Below are 16,688 nucleotides of genomic sequence, written 5' to 3'. Positions count from 1 at the left end.
GAACTTTCTCCACCTGATGAAGGGTACCTATGAACGCCCACAGCTAACATCATACTTAATGGTGAAAGACTAAAAGATTTCCCCCCCTAACATCAGGAAGACGTTAACATTGTTCCTGGAGGTGCTAGCACGCAAATAGGCAATAAAACGAAATATTAATAAAAGAATCCATATTGGAAGGGAAGAAGTAAAACTATCTCTATTTGCAGATGACACGACCTTGGAATAGAAAATCCTAATCCACTCCATCCACTAAACAACTGTTAGAACTAACAAAAAGGTTAGAATAGTAAGGTTGCAGGATACGAGATCAACAGACAAAAATCAATTGCATTTCTATTCACCTGTAATGAACAATCCAAAACAAATTAAGGAAGCAATTTTATTTCCAATAGCATCAAAAAGAATAAAATACTTAGGGACAAATTTAATCAGGAAAGTGCAGTTTTTACTCTGAAAACTATAAAACATTGTTAAAAGAAATTAGGAAACCTAAATCGGAAAGACAGTGCACGTTCACGGATCAGAACACTTCATATTGTTAAGGTAGCAACACTCCCCAAGTTGATCTATAGTTTTAATGTAATCCCTATTGAAATCCCAGCTGGCTTTTTTTGCAGAAATTAACACTCATCCTAAAATTCATACAGAAAGTCAAGGGATCCAGAATAGCCAACACAATCTTGAAAATGAAAAGCAAAGTTTCCCCAAGTATAAAACGTACTACGAAGAAGCTACAGTCATCAAAACGGTGTGGCGCTGGCATAAGGATAGACTTAAAGATCCATGGAACAGAACCGGGAGACCAGAAACAAACCCTCAGGTGCACAGTCAACTAATTTTCAACAAGACAACTTAATGGGGAAAGAATATAGTCTTTTTGAGAAACGGTGCTGAGACAATTGGACATTCACATGTAAAAGAATGAATTTGAACCCCTACCTCAGATCATATACAAAAATTATCTGAATCACCAGTTCTCTGAATATGTACAAATGGCCAACACATGAAAAGACGCTCAATATCATTAGCCATCAAGGAAACGCAAATCAAAACTGCAAGGAGACAGCATGTCATGCTCACTAGGATGGCTGTATCAAAACGAGATGTAAGTGTTGGTGAGGACATGGAGAACTTGTATGAATAAATGAATGAAGCAAGAGTGGTATCATCCATACAGTGGACAGGAATGACAATAAAAAGGAGTGAAGTACTAACACAGGCTGCCACGTGGATGAACCTTGAAAACATGACACTGAGTGAAAGAAGCCAGGCACAAAGGACCACAGCGTATGGCTGCATTTCTTTGAAATCTCCAGAATGGGCAGATCCATAGGAAGCTGGGGGTGGGGGCGGCTGAGGGAAAATGGGGAGTGACTGTTAGAGTGTGGGGCTTTTGGGCCAGGAGATGAAATGTTCTAAAACTGTGGTGATGGCTGTGTAACTCTGAAGATACTAAAACCACCGAATTGTACATTTTGAACAGATGTCTACCTCCATCCCCCCAGCCCTGGGCAAACACTAATTTACTTTCTGTCTCTATAGATTTGCCTATTCTGCATTTCATTTCTTTTGGCTGGTGAAGAACAGTCTATCGCTTCGGATAGACCACAGGTTGTAGATCAATTCATCAACTGATGGACATGTGGGTTGTGTCCACTTTTTGGCTATTACAAATAATGCTGCTATGACCACTCTTTTACAAGGTTTTGTGTGGACGTGTTTTCATTTTCTGGGAATATACCTAGTAGGAGCGGAACTGCTGGGTCATATGACAACTGTGTTTACTTTCTGAGGAACTGCCAGACGGTTTCCATTTTACATTCCCATCAGCAATTAACAAGGGCTCCTATATCTGTAGCAGCACGCTGTTAATGTCTGTCTTTTTCATGACAGGCACCCTAGTGGGTGCGAAGTGGGAAGTAGTGGTTTTGATTTGCATTTCCCAGAAAGTTGATGATGTTGAACAGCTTTTCATGTGCTTCCTGTCCATATGTGTATCTTCTTTGGAAAACTGCCCTTTGTCCATTTTTATTGGGTTGGCTGTCTTTTTTTATTATCGAATTATGTCCTCGAAGCACGTTTTTAATTTTTATGAAGTCTAATTTATTTTTCCTTGATTGCTTGTGACATTGATCTGTTTTTTTGTCACAGATACCATACTATTTTTACCACCACAGCTTTATATAATGATTTTAACATAAAGAAAAAAAGAGGAAAAACTAGACTTAAAAAAGTCAAGATGCATTAGCTAGAACCACATGAAATAAAGGATCTAGAGTTTAGAGAATGGAAGTGGATGAATTTGAGAACGATCAGCATTAGGTTACTGCTAAAGTCTTGGGAAATTATCTGCCGAGTGAGAAAAGAGCAGGAAAGGGCCCCACTGAACTACAGCAAAAGTGAAGGTGTGCATCTAAGAGGAGAGTTCAGAGGAAAGATCCTGTGAAAGAATGGATTAGCCTGGAAAAAGGTTGTTCTCTCCTGCTAAATAAAGCAGGATCCTGGTTGGAACCACCGCCTTCTACAGGCCCACACCTGTGTATATTCAAACTGGGAAGCCCCACACTGGGCAGGTGGGTGTACTTGATGTTGCACCCTCACAGACAGACAGCGGGCACCCCTCTACGCAGCCAGGTAATACAGCTAGCCTTCCCTGATGACTCTGTCTGACAATCCAAACCTCCTCTCCCCTCGATATCTTTGCTCCTGCCCTCAGACCCGGGTCTCAGCCTCCTTAAGCTGATGTGTGAGGTTCCTACTTTGCTCAGAAGAGAAGCCAGAGACTTTCTCACCAACCCAATGAGGAGCACGTCTGCTTACCCCTAGAGAGAAGGGCTGTTCCTGTACGTACTGAGGACCAACCCCTCCTCTGTACTCGGAAACCCTCTCCTCTTGGACCACCTTCTCAATGCTTTAGGAGCAAACAAGCATATTGCAGGAGAGCGTACCTTAACACGTTGTGTATGGCGGGGTTTAAATCCCTCATAAAAATCTGCTCAGAAAAAAGGAAGATTCTCGTGAGCCGTACGCAACGTGTTAAGAAAAGGTAAGAGCTTCCGAAGCCCACACTCACCTCCTGCTCCTGTCATGCGGGAGACCCTGCTCGCTGTGCCATTTGTCATGCCGGACGACCTGCGGGGTCTCTGCTCCCGCTCCCCACATAACGCAGGATATGGTGAGGCCAAAAAGGAACACCCACGGAGCCATAGGTAGGGGAGTCATACCACTATATTCTCTCTGGTGGCACTATACTCGCACTGGAGGCTGGATCCACACTTGCCAGCCCAGCCACCATTTTCTTGCTAGCCCCCATTCTTTCTCTCTCTGCTAGCATAGCCACAGCAGTTATATTAGTGGCCAATGGCTCACTGGTTACAGCTGACGGCCAACTAGCCACAGCTGATGGCCATGCAATCACAGTTGATGGCCATTTACTACCTGAGCCAGGCACCTGTCTATGTGAGGCCGAGAGCCTGGAAACTGCTTTCTGGGGCTCTGTCCCCACACTCCACCCCTACAGGCTCTCGCCTCACAATCTACGCGACAAGCGTCTTCCGCGAGGGGCCCTGTGCGAGGAGCCTGGAGGTGAATGCAATATCCTGGACACAACTAGGCTCTCTGGGCACAGCCAGGGTTTCTCAGGGCACCACCAGTACTTCTGGGCACGGCCAGACTTCCTGGACTTCTTAGGGTACCACCTGTCTTCCCGGACACAGCCAGGGTTTCTCAGGCACCTGTCTATGTGAGGCCGAGAGCCTGGAAACTACTTTCTGGGGCTCTGCCCCCGCAGACTCCCAAATCTGTCTCCCGCCCAGATGGCTTCCCTAAGATTCAGAATCCCAGTCTCATGTTGCCGGACGCTCTACCAGAGACGACCCTAAATCACTATGCCTGACTCAGACGTTCCTTCTGTGAGTCTATTTCTGTATGCTAGAAATTTTCCGTAACAAAAACAATTTTTAAAAAATCAATGTGTCCAGAAAATATTCAAAAATTAGATTATGATAACGGTTGCACAACTCTGAATATACTAAAAAAAACCCCACTAACTGTACACTTTAATTGGGTGAATTGTATGCTATGTGAATTGTATCTCAATTAATCTGTTAGACAAAAACCAGTATGCCCCATAGCAAGCTCATCCCTCCCTAACCACCTCACACCCATGTGGTAACATGCCCCTTCTCTGCTGGTGTGACCACCACCCCTCAGCCACTGTGGGGACAGAGTCCCAGACAGCAGTTTCCAGGCTCTCGGCCTCACGTGGAAAGGTGCTGGCTCAGGTAGTAGATGGCATCAGCTTGGTCATCAGCTGTAACCAGTTAGCCATTGGCCACTGATATAACTGCCGTGGCTGAGCTAGCAAGCGCGGATTGCAGTTAGCAAGTGAGGGTGGTTGGCAGAGAAGCGGAGGGAAGGCTGTGGATCGTGTGGCTCCTGCTTCCTGTGTCTAGCCCGGCCGCCAGCGAGACTGCGGTGCAGGAAGACCCCCTGTTGGGGGACTGGCAAATGTTTGCTTTTGTGTCTCAACTGGCCGCCATCGAGACTATAGTGGTATGACTCCCCTACCTATGGCTCCATGGGTGTTCCTTTTTGGCCTCACCGTGTCCTGCGTCCTTATGCGGGGAGCAGCACCAGAGACCATGTCTGACAGCCACCTATGCTGGAAACTGAGTTGTCACCTCCCCCCACCCCCTCAGTCCCCATGTCGGGTTGACTTATCGCCCCCATATTTCAGGACTCTGTCTACTCCGTTTTGTACTTCGCTCCGTCTCAGGCCCTAGCAAGGTCAGTCCCCCTGGAACTCACACAGCAGCCTCCTAAGCGGTCTTCCTCTGTCAGATCCACCCTCTACATAGCCCTAGAACCTTCCATCTATAAGACAAGTGCGGTCATTTCATTCCAGCCTCCTGCCTCCGGGATAAGTCCTCGACACAGGACACAGAGCTCCACGAAGAGGCTTCCGTCTCGTCTCTCCCCCGACCCCACCACCTCTCATCACTGTCTGCTCCTCATTTTCTGTGCCAGCAATCCTGACCTGTGCCGCTTCTGACCACACGCCACGTAATTTCTTATCTCCATGCCCCCTGCACATGCTGTTCCCTCTATCCGGGATGTTCCCACAGCCAGATGGCCCCTAATCCTCAGCCTGATTTAACTACATATTCTCTAAGACCTGGCTTACTACCAAGGCACCGTCTCCATCAATCACAGACGGAGACCCCAGTCTCCGAGGCTGGGCTCACTTACCTTTCTCAGTGTCACCATGATGCCCTGTGCCTCTCTCTACCACAGTGCCTATCAAACCATATTAAAGTTCTCGTGGTGTGTATTTGTCTCCTCCCCTCGCCTGTCCAATCCCTGGGGAGCGTGGGGATCACTCTGTCCTGCATTCCTAGCACAGAGCTGGCACACAGTACCCGTCGTCCTTGCATTTCCGTTCACTCCTCAACTCCTCGCAGTCTGGTTCTCTCTCAGTCCCAATATCTCCTGCCTGCTCCTGGAACTTTCCACTGCACTGAACACCTGACCACACACCACTTCCCAAAGCTCTGCTCCCTGGGTTTCCAGGCTTCCAACGGCCCCAATTTCTCTAACCACCCTGCACCGTCTTTCTGCTGCCCTCCTCCGCCACTGCAGTGGAAGAGCACCCCGGGGCCCCCTTCTCATTCTCTGAGCGTTCTCACTGGCTTCAAGCCCCCATATTCTGAAGCTTCCGAATCAACGTCATCAGCCCTGTCCTCTCTCCAGGGCTCCCAACTCAGATTTCCAGGGGCCACCTGAGTAGCTCTACCAAAAGGCCCCTCAAATACCTCACATTTCCTGCACTGCTCTGCCTCGCAGATATGGGTTGATGGCGTCCATCACTGTGCAGCCAGCTTCCCAAGCTGGTCATCTCCAACCCCCAACCTCCGTGAGCAAACGCCATTTAAATTCTATTGGTTTTGCCTCAGAAATTTACCTCCGATACAGCTCCCTCTCTCCCACCACACCTGCCACTGTCTTCATTTAGGTTCTTATCATAGTATCACAATATCATCCCATCTCTGTCTCACTGGACCTGGACACAAAGTCTGTTTCGCTTCAGGAGGGAAAGATTTTGAGTAGATAATATAATGCACATAGTAAAACAATGCAAACAATTCAAGAAGTACAATACCTCCCACCCCGAGAGGCAACCACTATTGTTTCTTGGGTATTTCTCCAGCGATAGCCCATGTACAAGGGAAAAAAAGGTATGGATCTCTTAAAACCTTTTGCAAATCGTAGATGCAGAGACAGAAAGACGCGTGACTAAGGGTGAAACCTCCAGCAAACCAAAGTGGAAAAGCTGACCCACGTGGTCTGAAGGGGAAGGAGCAGAGGAAATACCAAACCAGGCGGGGCCTAACCCCACAACCAACAGGCAGCAGTGGGAAAGGAGGGCCCCATTTTTGAAAAGATCTGTCTAACCCCTCCGACTCTCAGCCCGTAGACCCATTTAGGGCTTCTCGCACATAAACAGTGGCTTGGGACTGCTTTCATCTCGCCTCGTCTCTATCCAGTGTGAAACGATTCTGAAGTGCTGAGGCGAGTGGCAAGGTTCTGTAAGATCACTGGCCTCCTGGGTTGGGCCCGGCCTAGGAGAACCACCTCCTTTTACGATTTTACAACAAACGACTGCTATCTCCAGATCCAGTCAGTTAGGAACTTGAATTTCCCCGGAAAACACACTCTAAGTAGAGGCAAAGGTTTCTCAGGCTCTCTACTCTGAGAACGCCATGCCTGCTGGTGCAAAGCAAGTGGGAAGGAGGCACCAGGTATTGTGAAACCACACCTGCCCCAGAACCATGCCTGACCAAAAGAGCCAAGCAGCTCCCAGCCGGCAGGAAAGCTTGCAGCCCAAGCTACCTGTTACCTGAGTCCAAGGTTCCAGGTGACCTTATCACTATGCTTGAACCATGAGAGGCTTGGCAATTCCTGCCAGGTTCTAGGTATTCAGATGAATTTCCAGGCAAGGCTCAGCACTCTGCACTTTTTGGCGCCTGGCCCTCTTCACTAACTTAGAAGGCCACACCTCCTGTTTCTACCCACAGAAGGAACCACTGTTCTGACAGTTTTCATTGTAGTATAGATTAGTTTTGCATGTTCCAGATCATGTAATTATTTTCTTTTATGGTTATTGTTCTCTGTGTCCCCAGGTCACAAAGATACTCTTCTGTTTCCTTCCAGAAGTGTTATAGTTTTAGCTTTTAAGTTTATAATAAGGGCAAGGTCAGTGGTCTTTCTTATCCATACAATATCTAGCTGTTCCAATCGGCTCTTAAACCATCTAGCAAAGTCTTCATTTTAGGTGTTGGATTTTTTTTGGTTCTAGAATTTCCATTTCTCTTTTATAGTTTCTCTTTCTCTGCTGAGATTTCTTGTCTGTCCATTTGTTACAAGCATATTTTCCTGTACATACCTGAGCATAGTTTTCAGAAGTGCTTTAAAATTCTTGTGGGGCCGGTCCAGTGTCTCAGGCGGTTAGAGCTCCATGCTCCTAACTCCGGAGGCTACCGGTTCGATTCCCACATGGGCCAGTGGGCTTTCAACCACAAGGTTGCCGGTTCAATTCCTCAAGTTCCGCAAGGGATGGTGGGCTCTGCCCCCTGCAACTAAGATTGAACATGGCACCTTGAGCTGAGCTACCTCCTGAATGGCTCAGTTGGTTGGAGGGCGTCCTCTCAACCATGAGGTTGCCAGTTCGACTCCCGCAAGGGATGGTGGGCTGCGCCCCCTGCAACTAGCAACGGCCACTGGACCTGGAGCTGAGCTGCGCCCTCCACAACTAAGACTGAAAGGACAACAACTTGAAGCTGAACCGCCCCCTCCACAACTAAGATTGAAAGAACAACAACTTGACTTGGAAAAAAGTCCTGGAAGTACACACTGTTACCCAGTAAAGTCCTGTTCCCCTTCCCCAATAAAATCTTAAAAAAAAAAAAGTTTGGCTGATTTGTAAAATGAACAGCTTAATTCAGATATAATTCACATACCACATAACTCACTCTTTTACAGTGTTCAATTCAGTGGTTTTCTTGGTAACTTCACAAGACTGTGCAACTATCACCACTATCTTAGAATATTTCGACCACCCCAATGAGAAACCTTGTACCCATCAGCCATCACTCCCCATTCTCTCCTCCCCTCTGCCATTGGCAACCATTTTTCTACTTTCCATCTCGATGGATCTGTCTATTCTAGACAGTTCATATAAAAAGAATCATATACTAGGCAGCCTTTTGTGTCTGGCTTCTTTCACTCAGCATAATGTTTTCAAGGTTCATTCCTATGGCAGCCTGTATTAGTACTTCATTCCTTTTATGGCCAAATAATATTCCATTGCATAGATACAACTCATTTTGTTTATGCAATCATTAGTTGATGGGCATTTAGGTTTGTCTACTCTTTGGCTATTAGAATAATACTGCTATTAGCATGTGTGTACAGGTTTTTGTGTGAAGTTGTATGTAAAGTGCTTTCCTACTTTTATATGAAGAATCTACAATTCCTTCTCTGTGGCTATCTTCTTTCCACGATGGGCCTTTGTCATATGCCCACAGGCATTAAAAACAACGACGACAAACACATAGGGAACTCACTAGTGCAATTCTTCTGGGGGTCAACTCCTATCCAGTTACTGCCTGCTTCTGATTTTTCTCTAGTACCTTTAGGTAGTGGTTTATTTCATTTTTTTGTGTGTGTGCAGTTTATAGTCATTATTTGTGGGAGGGCTGGCCTGGTATGAACTACTCCACCACTGCCGAACCAACCTCTGAGTGTCTTGCCTGGCACCTTTTCTCCATTTTGGTAACAGCACTACAATTTCCTTTTGGGAAACTACCCTTCACTTTGGCTCTAAGGATGGGTACACGGCCTGGGCCATTGCAAGTATTACATTCTCCCTGACCACCATGACTTGTCTAACCAAAATCAAGTTCAGATCCTGTGCTGAAGCTATCTGCAAAGAGACATCCTCTTTCAGCTCTTGCTTAAGAGAGTGTCATGGAAGCCTGGAAGCAATAGAGGCTTTTGCCTGCGAGAGAGAGAGAGAGAGAGAGAGAGAGAGAGAGAGAGAGAGAGAGAGAGAGAGAGACATGGAGGAAAGAAGAGCTGAAAGACACAGAAAATACTAGTGACATAATTTAGTCTTCTGAATATAGCCATTCCTGAAGCTGGTATACCCAGGACTCCTCAATTAGAGTCGATAAATATCCCTTTTCTGCTTAGGCTAGTGTTTGGGTTAGCTTTTTCTTATCTGCAACTGAGAAGTTTAACTACTAAGAGGTCATTCTTAGGGACAAAGGTTGCAGGGTAGAAGCATATATTATTATTATATTAGCTGCCAAACACCCTGCCTAAAACAGCACTCTGGCTTCTCTACTAGTAGCCAAGGCCTCACACAAATTCAAACACCCTATACTTAAACCACTCTAAAATGAATCCTATGGGCCTTAAGACAATACGAGCTTTGTTCTGAGTCAAAGGGAAGCAAAGCAAACCCTACCCTCAGATCCCATACCCTCAATCCGGCCACCATCAAGAATCTACATTCCCTAATTGGTTTTAATAAAAAACGAGAAAATGACAATTTCCCCCCCTAGTACCTCCCATGCTTCGGTACTAGAGCTTACACAGGTGATTCTCATTTAAACCTTGCCATCCTAAACGCACAGCCTCTTTATCGCTGGGAAAACGGACGTTCAGAGAGGTTAAGTTATGTGGGCAACTCAGGAAATCCAGGCAGTTGAGCTGGGACTGCGATACCCAAACTCTAAAATCTATGCTCTTCCTTCCAATTGCACGTTTTGTCAGCACATCACACAGTCAATAGCAAAACAGATCATGGAAGTTGAAGCATTTGTCTACTGTAAACTGCCAGTCCGCTGGTTAGCATACTTTCGATTACACCAAAATTATCGCTAATAGGATGGTGACTTATGTGGCATCTGAAAAAGAAAGGTAGGAAAACGAAGGTAGTCATGACAGCTGTTCCTTACTGAATACCTACTATGTGCTAAGGAAGCACTTTTACGTACACTATCCTATTTAGCCCTCCTAACCATCCTGCAAGGCAAGTCCTATTCTTTAGCTCTTTCACTGCGTTAATTGATTTCAAGTTTTTTCCCCAAAATGTGTCAAAAATCCACAAAAAATAAAAAGTTGATACTTTGACTATTTTACGCATTTAATAACATTTTGAGTTGCTTTGTACGTAAATGACATTATTTTTATTTTAAACCTGTTAATGGTAATACATTTACCATTATATTGAATTTTAGCAAAAAATATTCAAAACGTACTAAGTGGCATCAATGAGATTTAAGTATAGATTTAAGTATAGACAAATTAGAACCTAATGGCATTGATGACATAAAAATTTTATTACAAAATGTTACACAATATGGCATACAAAACACATCTTTGTTGTTGATAGGGCAAGCCACAGGAAAATATATCCAAATGTCGCAGCAAAAGAGTTAGTATTGTGGTAACTTGCATCTTGGACAAATAAATGATTTTAGCAAGGTCATGCAAGTAACAAGTGGCAGAGGAAGGATCCAAATCCAGATTTGTCTGACACTACACCTAAGCTTTCAGGACTCAAACAGCCTTTAATATCAACGTGTAACTCCTGGTTCACGTTCCACTTCATGGATACAGTGACCACAAATCCTGAAGTGACATACATTAAACATTTGTTTCCAATGCAGATAGTTCATCAAACCTCTAAATGAGATTCATATTTTAAACCTTCATAAGAATCTTTGTATACAAACTAAGAAATCAGAAAACATGGCCTGTGACTTATGTCTCCACTTCCAGCTTCAGAAAATTGGTGGCTAAACCTACGGACTGTAAATGGACCTACCCACTGAGAACAGGGTGCCTTGTGGTTGGGCCAGGTATTTAGAAAACGGACACTCTGGTTTCCAAAACACTTTCAAGGCATTTGCTTCAGAGCCTGGGCAACAGCTCTCAAACAGTCCTGTCCTACTGGTCCTACTGTACAAGTCCAGTGCCTCCAGCCCAAACAAGCAGACTTGCATGCTTCTGTTACGCCTGCCCAAACTGGTATGCCTGCCAGAGATGCCCTTTAATCCTTCCCTTTCTTCTCCTCTGGGTCTCTCCAATTTACTCATCTTTCCAGGTCCAAATCAAACAGCAGCAATGTTAACACTGTTACAGCGGTACTTGCCACCCTTTTTCACACCATGGCACACAGAGCACGTGGTATTTGTACGGCACGCTGAGGTAAAAGAACAAAGCTGCTTACTCCAGAAAAGAAGGGCAGAAGGGTCTGACCGCCCCAGGCCCCTCGCATCTGCCCCATTGCCAAGGGCAATCAAACCTTCCAAAGCACCGTACACACACTTTCATTCTTGCACTTGTCACATACACACCAAGAGACTAATTGTTTTACTTGTCTCTCCTGCCAAACCATGAGCTCTTATAAGAGTGAGATGTAGTTTTATTCATTTTACATTCCTAGCAACTACTAGGTCCTCAAAACAGATTGCTGAACTGAATCTTGGAAACCTCTTAAAACAGTCTTTCAAGTTATAAACGATTCTGAAGCTGGGCTATTCAATATCTTTTCCCTGACCCCCGAAAACAATGACTTGCTACCTACATACTGTAAGAGGGATTGTCTACTTCCCACCTATGGAGAAGAGGTACTTCCCCTTTTCTAAATTCATTTACTTAATAATATTTACTAAGCACCTACTCTCTGCCAGCAGTGAGAGACACCCAGTTCCTGCTTTGCTCTAAGGAAACTTCCAGCCAAGGAAGGAACACAGATATTAAACAAACAGTTCCATATACTTACCTACAGGTGAAAGAAACACTCTAAAAGGGACATATAGGACAGAATATAGATGAATGGATCCATCTCAATAATGACAGAGAATGTCAACGAACCGAAAACACAAATTTAAGGCAGAAAGGACTAACCAAGTGCCAAAGAAAATATCGACAGTGAAACACCCAGTAGTAAAACTTCAAAACTTCAGGGATAAAATATGTGCTAATCTATGGATGGAGTAGGGGAGAGGAGAAGCAAAAGACACCAAGAATAACTCAAGGTGTTTGGCCTGAGCAACTGAAAGAACAGGAAGACCGGGGAAGGGGATGGGGAAAACTCAAAATGTCAGTCATTTAAGGGATGTCACGTGAGAGCTGCATATAAGAACCTGGAGTTCAAGGTACAGCACTGGGTTGAAGACGGAAACTTCAGCGTTGGCACAACAGATGGTATTGGTATTTAAAGCCTTGAAATGGGTGACTGCTAGGAAGCGAACGCAAAGATTAGGGTGAGGCGTGGGGGCAGTGCAACCAGTGAAGGCGGAGGGGCAGGAACCGGCAGAGGCCAGAGGGAGCCGAGGCTAAGGACGAGAATGCTCCCCAAGCCAAACGAAGACGGCGATTCAAGTACTGCAGTGGGGCGGAGAATGAACTTAACCCTGAATGCGGCGACTTAGAGAGCATTGGCGGCTTTGACAAATGGTGGGGACAAGGCCTGACTGGAGGGGGTTAAAAAGAGACTCGGAAAAGGGTGCTAGTGAGGAAAGACGGAAGCGTGGGCTGCAAACAGGCAGCGAGATGAGGGACGGCACCTGGAAGCACATGGAGGGGGCATGAGGTTGTTTTGTGAAGGGCACACCTTGAGCATGTAATAAACCTGCGGGAGTGCGGGGCCCATCATCAAACCCCGCCTTCTCGCACCTGGGCTAAGCATCCCACCTTGGCCGGCCTCCGCGACAAGCTCCGCCAGCTGCGCTTCCCAGGGTCGCGGGACTGAGGGGCGCACGCGCAGACCCCGCCTCCCGGAGCCCCACCTCTCCCCCGGGGGACCAGGGCGCGTGCGCAGAGCCCAGGCCGCGAGGCCCGGAAACCGGCCCGCTGACGGTGGATCCCGGTCCTGCGCTCCCGCTCTCCTCCTGGGGCTCCAGATCGCGACCCATCCCCACCTACCGAGTCACGGCTGGAGCAAGCGCGTCGCGCTGGAAACTGCGACTCTCTCCACGCTTTTCAACGACAGCGGGTAGTAACGCGCTTGCGCTCGAAGATTCGCGGCAGGTCCAGAACCACACTTTTCCCTTTTTATGAGCTAAGTCGCAGCTCCCAGGACTCCCCCTCTACGCGTGCGCCGTCTATCCTCAGTGATGTGCAGCGCTGCCTGTTGGGAAATGTAGTTTTTACTTTGCACACTTCCCGACTCGAAAGCTGAACCTTATTTTAACAAACCAGGGTCCCTGTGTGTTTTCAGTATCCTCTCCCATTCCCCCAGAGCCTCTGTAAAATAAGTTTTTAAAAAACGAAAATAAGCAGATTGTTGATTGAGGGGGATCAGTGGGTATATGAGAACTCTTGCCTCAATTTTGCTGTGAACGTCAAACGGCTCTAAAGTCTATTTAAAAATTAAAAAAAAAAAAAAGTAAAAAAACAAGCAAATCTACTGACCCGGAAATCGCGCTTTTAGGGAACCTCCCCAGGAACATGTTAAGATGTGAGCATTTAGCTATAGTTTACATGCTAGTATCTTATAATTTCTTACATGACCCCTACCAAAATTTATGATTATATGTTTATTTGCTTGATTACGTGATACACTGGCCAACCCAGGTTAAGATTGTCTGTTTTGTTCACCTACGTATTCCCAGCACCTAGCACAGAGTCTGGCACATAACAGAACCCCAATATTTTTGTATTCATTAGAAGAATCTCAAATTTCAATACAAACCGTTTCAGCCGGAAACTTCACACATCATTTTCGTTCATCAAGCTTGCTTTTCTGTCTGTGGCGTCTATCTCAATGAATGGCACAAGCATTCCCCCCGTCTTGGCTCTATATCCTGCATTTTATGTGTATGAGGCTTATTCTATAATAGCAGGGGTCTCACAAAGTTTGCATTTGTAAAGCTCTCAGGAGCCATTTCTCCTGAATATCAAATATCACCCTTAGTTGCTCCACAGGAGAGATTTGGGGGTCACAACCTCTTGTTTGAATTTATCTGTAATTTCTGATGTTTCTACAATAAATACGTATTACTCGATTCATTTTTTAAAAATGTTTTAGATATCGTCCATATGTAAGGAATAGCTCTGTCTTCCCCTTCACATCCAAATTCCTCGAAAAGAGTTGTCCTCACGTTTCATTTTCTCACTTCCCACTGTGCGACAATGGCACGAAAGCACCTGGGAGTTGTCTTTGACGTCACCCCTTGTCTCCCCTCCTATATTTCACCCATCGCTAAGTGTCTGCAATGTAAAAATAAGAACAGCTCACATTTGTGGGCACTTAACTATGTTGGCACTGATGAACTGTTTTACATGAATTCATTCATATCACATAGTCCATCCACTTTTAATCTCCACCACATCCACCCTAGACCAAGGTGCTTCTGTTCTTGCCTGAACAACTGCAAAAGCTTTTTTATTTTCTTAAATCCCAAATGCAGAGGTTGAGTTACCCATTGCTCACTTTATAGCATACTATCATCATTGGAGTCTGCACGGCCTCTCTCTTGTTTTATGTATGTGTGGCCTTTTATCTCTTTTCTCCACGCCTGCCACCTTCCCCGGTGGTGTGTGTGTCTTTGGAAACGTGTGTTGTTTAGTGTGCACGTATTTTTAATTTACCTGTATGGTACTGTGTTATAAACCTCACTCTATTTCTTACTCTTTCCACACAGCACCATGCTTTTAAGACCTGTTCTTGTTGCTGTGTGTATGCATAGTCTGTTACTTAGAACAATTGTGCAACGTTTCATAATGGGCACCACATTTTAGTTGTTCAGAACCACAGGACCTGAAAATTGCCTCCATCTGCTGGTTACTACAAACAATGCCGCAGTGGACGCCTCATGCATGCCCCCTTGTGGCCTGTGTGGGGATTTTTCTGGGGTGTATACCCCATAATGGGACGGAGGAATAATAGCCTCTTAAATTGTCTCCCCTCAACCATTCTGGCCACAGAGATCTTCTTAAAATGCAAATGTGTTTATACTCTGACACCCCTGTCTTTTGCCACGCCTCCTTCTCTTCCAATCCCTTTCAGCCTCTCCAGTCCAGGTCTCTCATACCTGCCACGTCCATCCTCCCGCAGCCTCTGCAAAGGCTGCTGGGAGCACTTCTTCCTCCCCTCTGTCCCTCCGTATCTCCTCCTCATCTTCAGATCTCCCTGAACGCACCAAATCCTTCTGTGACAGTCTCTCGAAGCAAGTGTAGACCTCCTGGAATTGTGACAATTTTACATTTGTTTGTGTCATAATTTGATTCGTGTCTGTCCTACCCCTCCTCCCGGACGTAACAAATTCCATGAAGACTGGGCTCAGCTCTGTTTATGCTCATCACTGTCTTTACCACTTAGCCTAGTGCCTGTCCAATAATATAAAGATTTGTTAGATGAAAGAGTAAATAAAGATGTCATCTCTGCTCAGGGAGGGCCATTGAGGGGACAGCATCTTGCTGGGGTGACTGCTACAGAACTGGGTCTGCAATTCTGCAGGACCAGAAATTCCATTCTGTCAGCAACCTCTTAGGATAGACTTGCACTGATGCAACTCACAAGAGACTGAGGTATAAACCAGGGCTCTGCCGAGTCACATGGGGAGAGTTAGAGGTGAGGAGCTGACTAGACACTTTCTTTGGGGGGGGGGGGGCAGCACCGTCCCTTCCCGTGAGCGAGCCACAGCCTGTCAAAGAAACCTGGGGCTTCCTGGTCTATTAAGGCTCATCGCTTCAGATCATCACATCTGCAATGCTTTTTCAAAGAGCATTGAGAAGTCACAGGGGTCTTTACTAAAGGTCTCTCCAGGACACACGGAGGGAGTTACATTGCACAACTTCCTAAGATTCCCTTTTCAAGTCCCTCCCTTCACGGAGCTCCACGGCTGAGGGCAATACTCACGTCTCTCCCTCCTCTCCCTTCAGAATTGGCTTTTTGCGTGGGGGCTTCAGGCACCCTCTACATAAAGCCAGCTTCCCATCTCTCTGCTTGTTCCTGTTCATACCCATCCATTATCCACTTGAGCAAAACAGAGAAGCCTCTAGAGAAGCCTCTTCCTTAGCATCTGCCTCCCATGGCAGGTAGATGGGGAAAAGTGTAACCATTCACATTTAATGGTATTTGTCCCCAACACACAGAAGAAGCCCTATCAGAAGGTGGCATAGTATGCATGGACCCCCATGGAGGATGGGATGAAATAAATTAACTTTTGAAAATTGCTTTTTGGCTTCTGGTGGCAGGGTCTGGGGAAGGGGTGGCAGGGGCCATGTCTGGATGAGAAGGCGGCAAGAAGAAACCCCTGAAGTAGCCCAAGGGGAAGGACTAGGAAGGACTAGAAGGCATTCAAGCAGAAACAAAAAGAGGAGAAGAACATTGAGCCGGAAGTGAAGGCTTTGGGGAAGGTCCCTCTGACCACAGGTGGAATTAAGAAATCTGGCCCAAAGTGAGCTGTTCCTTGTGCCTGGAACAATGGTGACCCTTAATTCCACTCTTGTTTCAAGATTTGGATTCCCTGCCATAACACCTTTTGCCACCTATGGCTAGAACGAAGTATTGCTTTGGAGCCTTTTATACATTGAAGAATAAACTTTTGCGAAAAAAACAATTGTTCCTCCCCCTTCTAAAATAGGTATACACAGTGAATAAGTCA

General features: G+C 45.9%; 1 pseudogene; it reads left to right on the top strand.

Annotated features, from left to right (window-relative positions):
- The first annotated feature begins 16,304 nt into the window (after nucleotides 1–16,304).
- Nucleotides 16,305–16,485, top strand: LOC141569485 (translation machinery-associated protein 7-like; annotated as a pseudogene).
- The last annotated feature ends 203 nt before the right edge of the window (nucleotides 16,486–16,688 follow it).

This window comes from Rhinolophus sinicus, linkage group LG18 (assembly GCF_036562045.2).
Source record: "Rhinolophus sinicus isolate RSC01 linkage group LG18, ASM3656204v1, whole genome shotgun sequence".
Taxonomy (NCBI): Eukaryota; Metazoa; Chordata; class Mammalia; order Chiroptera; family Rhinolophidae; genus Rhinolophus; species Rhinolophus sinicus.
Note: the sequence above shows the minus strand (reverse complement) of the source record. Positions and strands in the feature narration are given on the sequence as shown.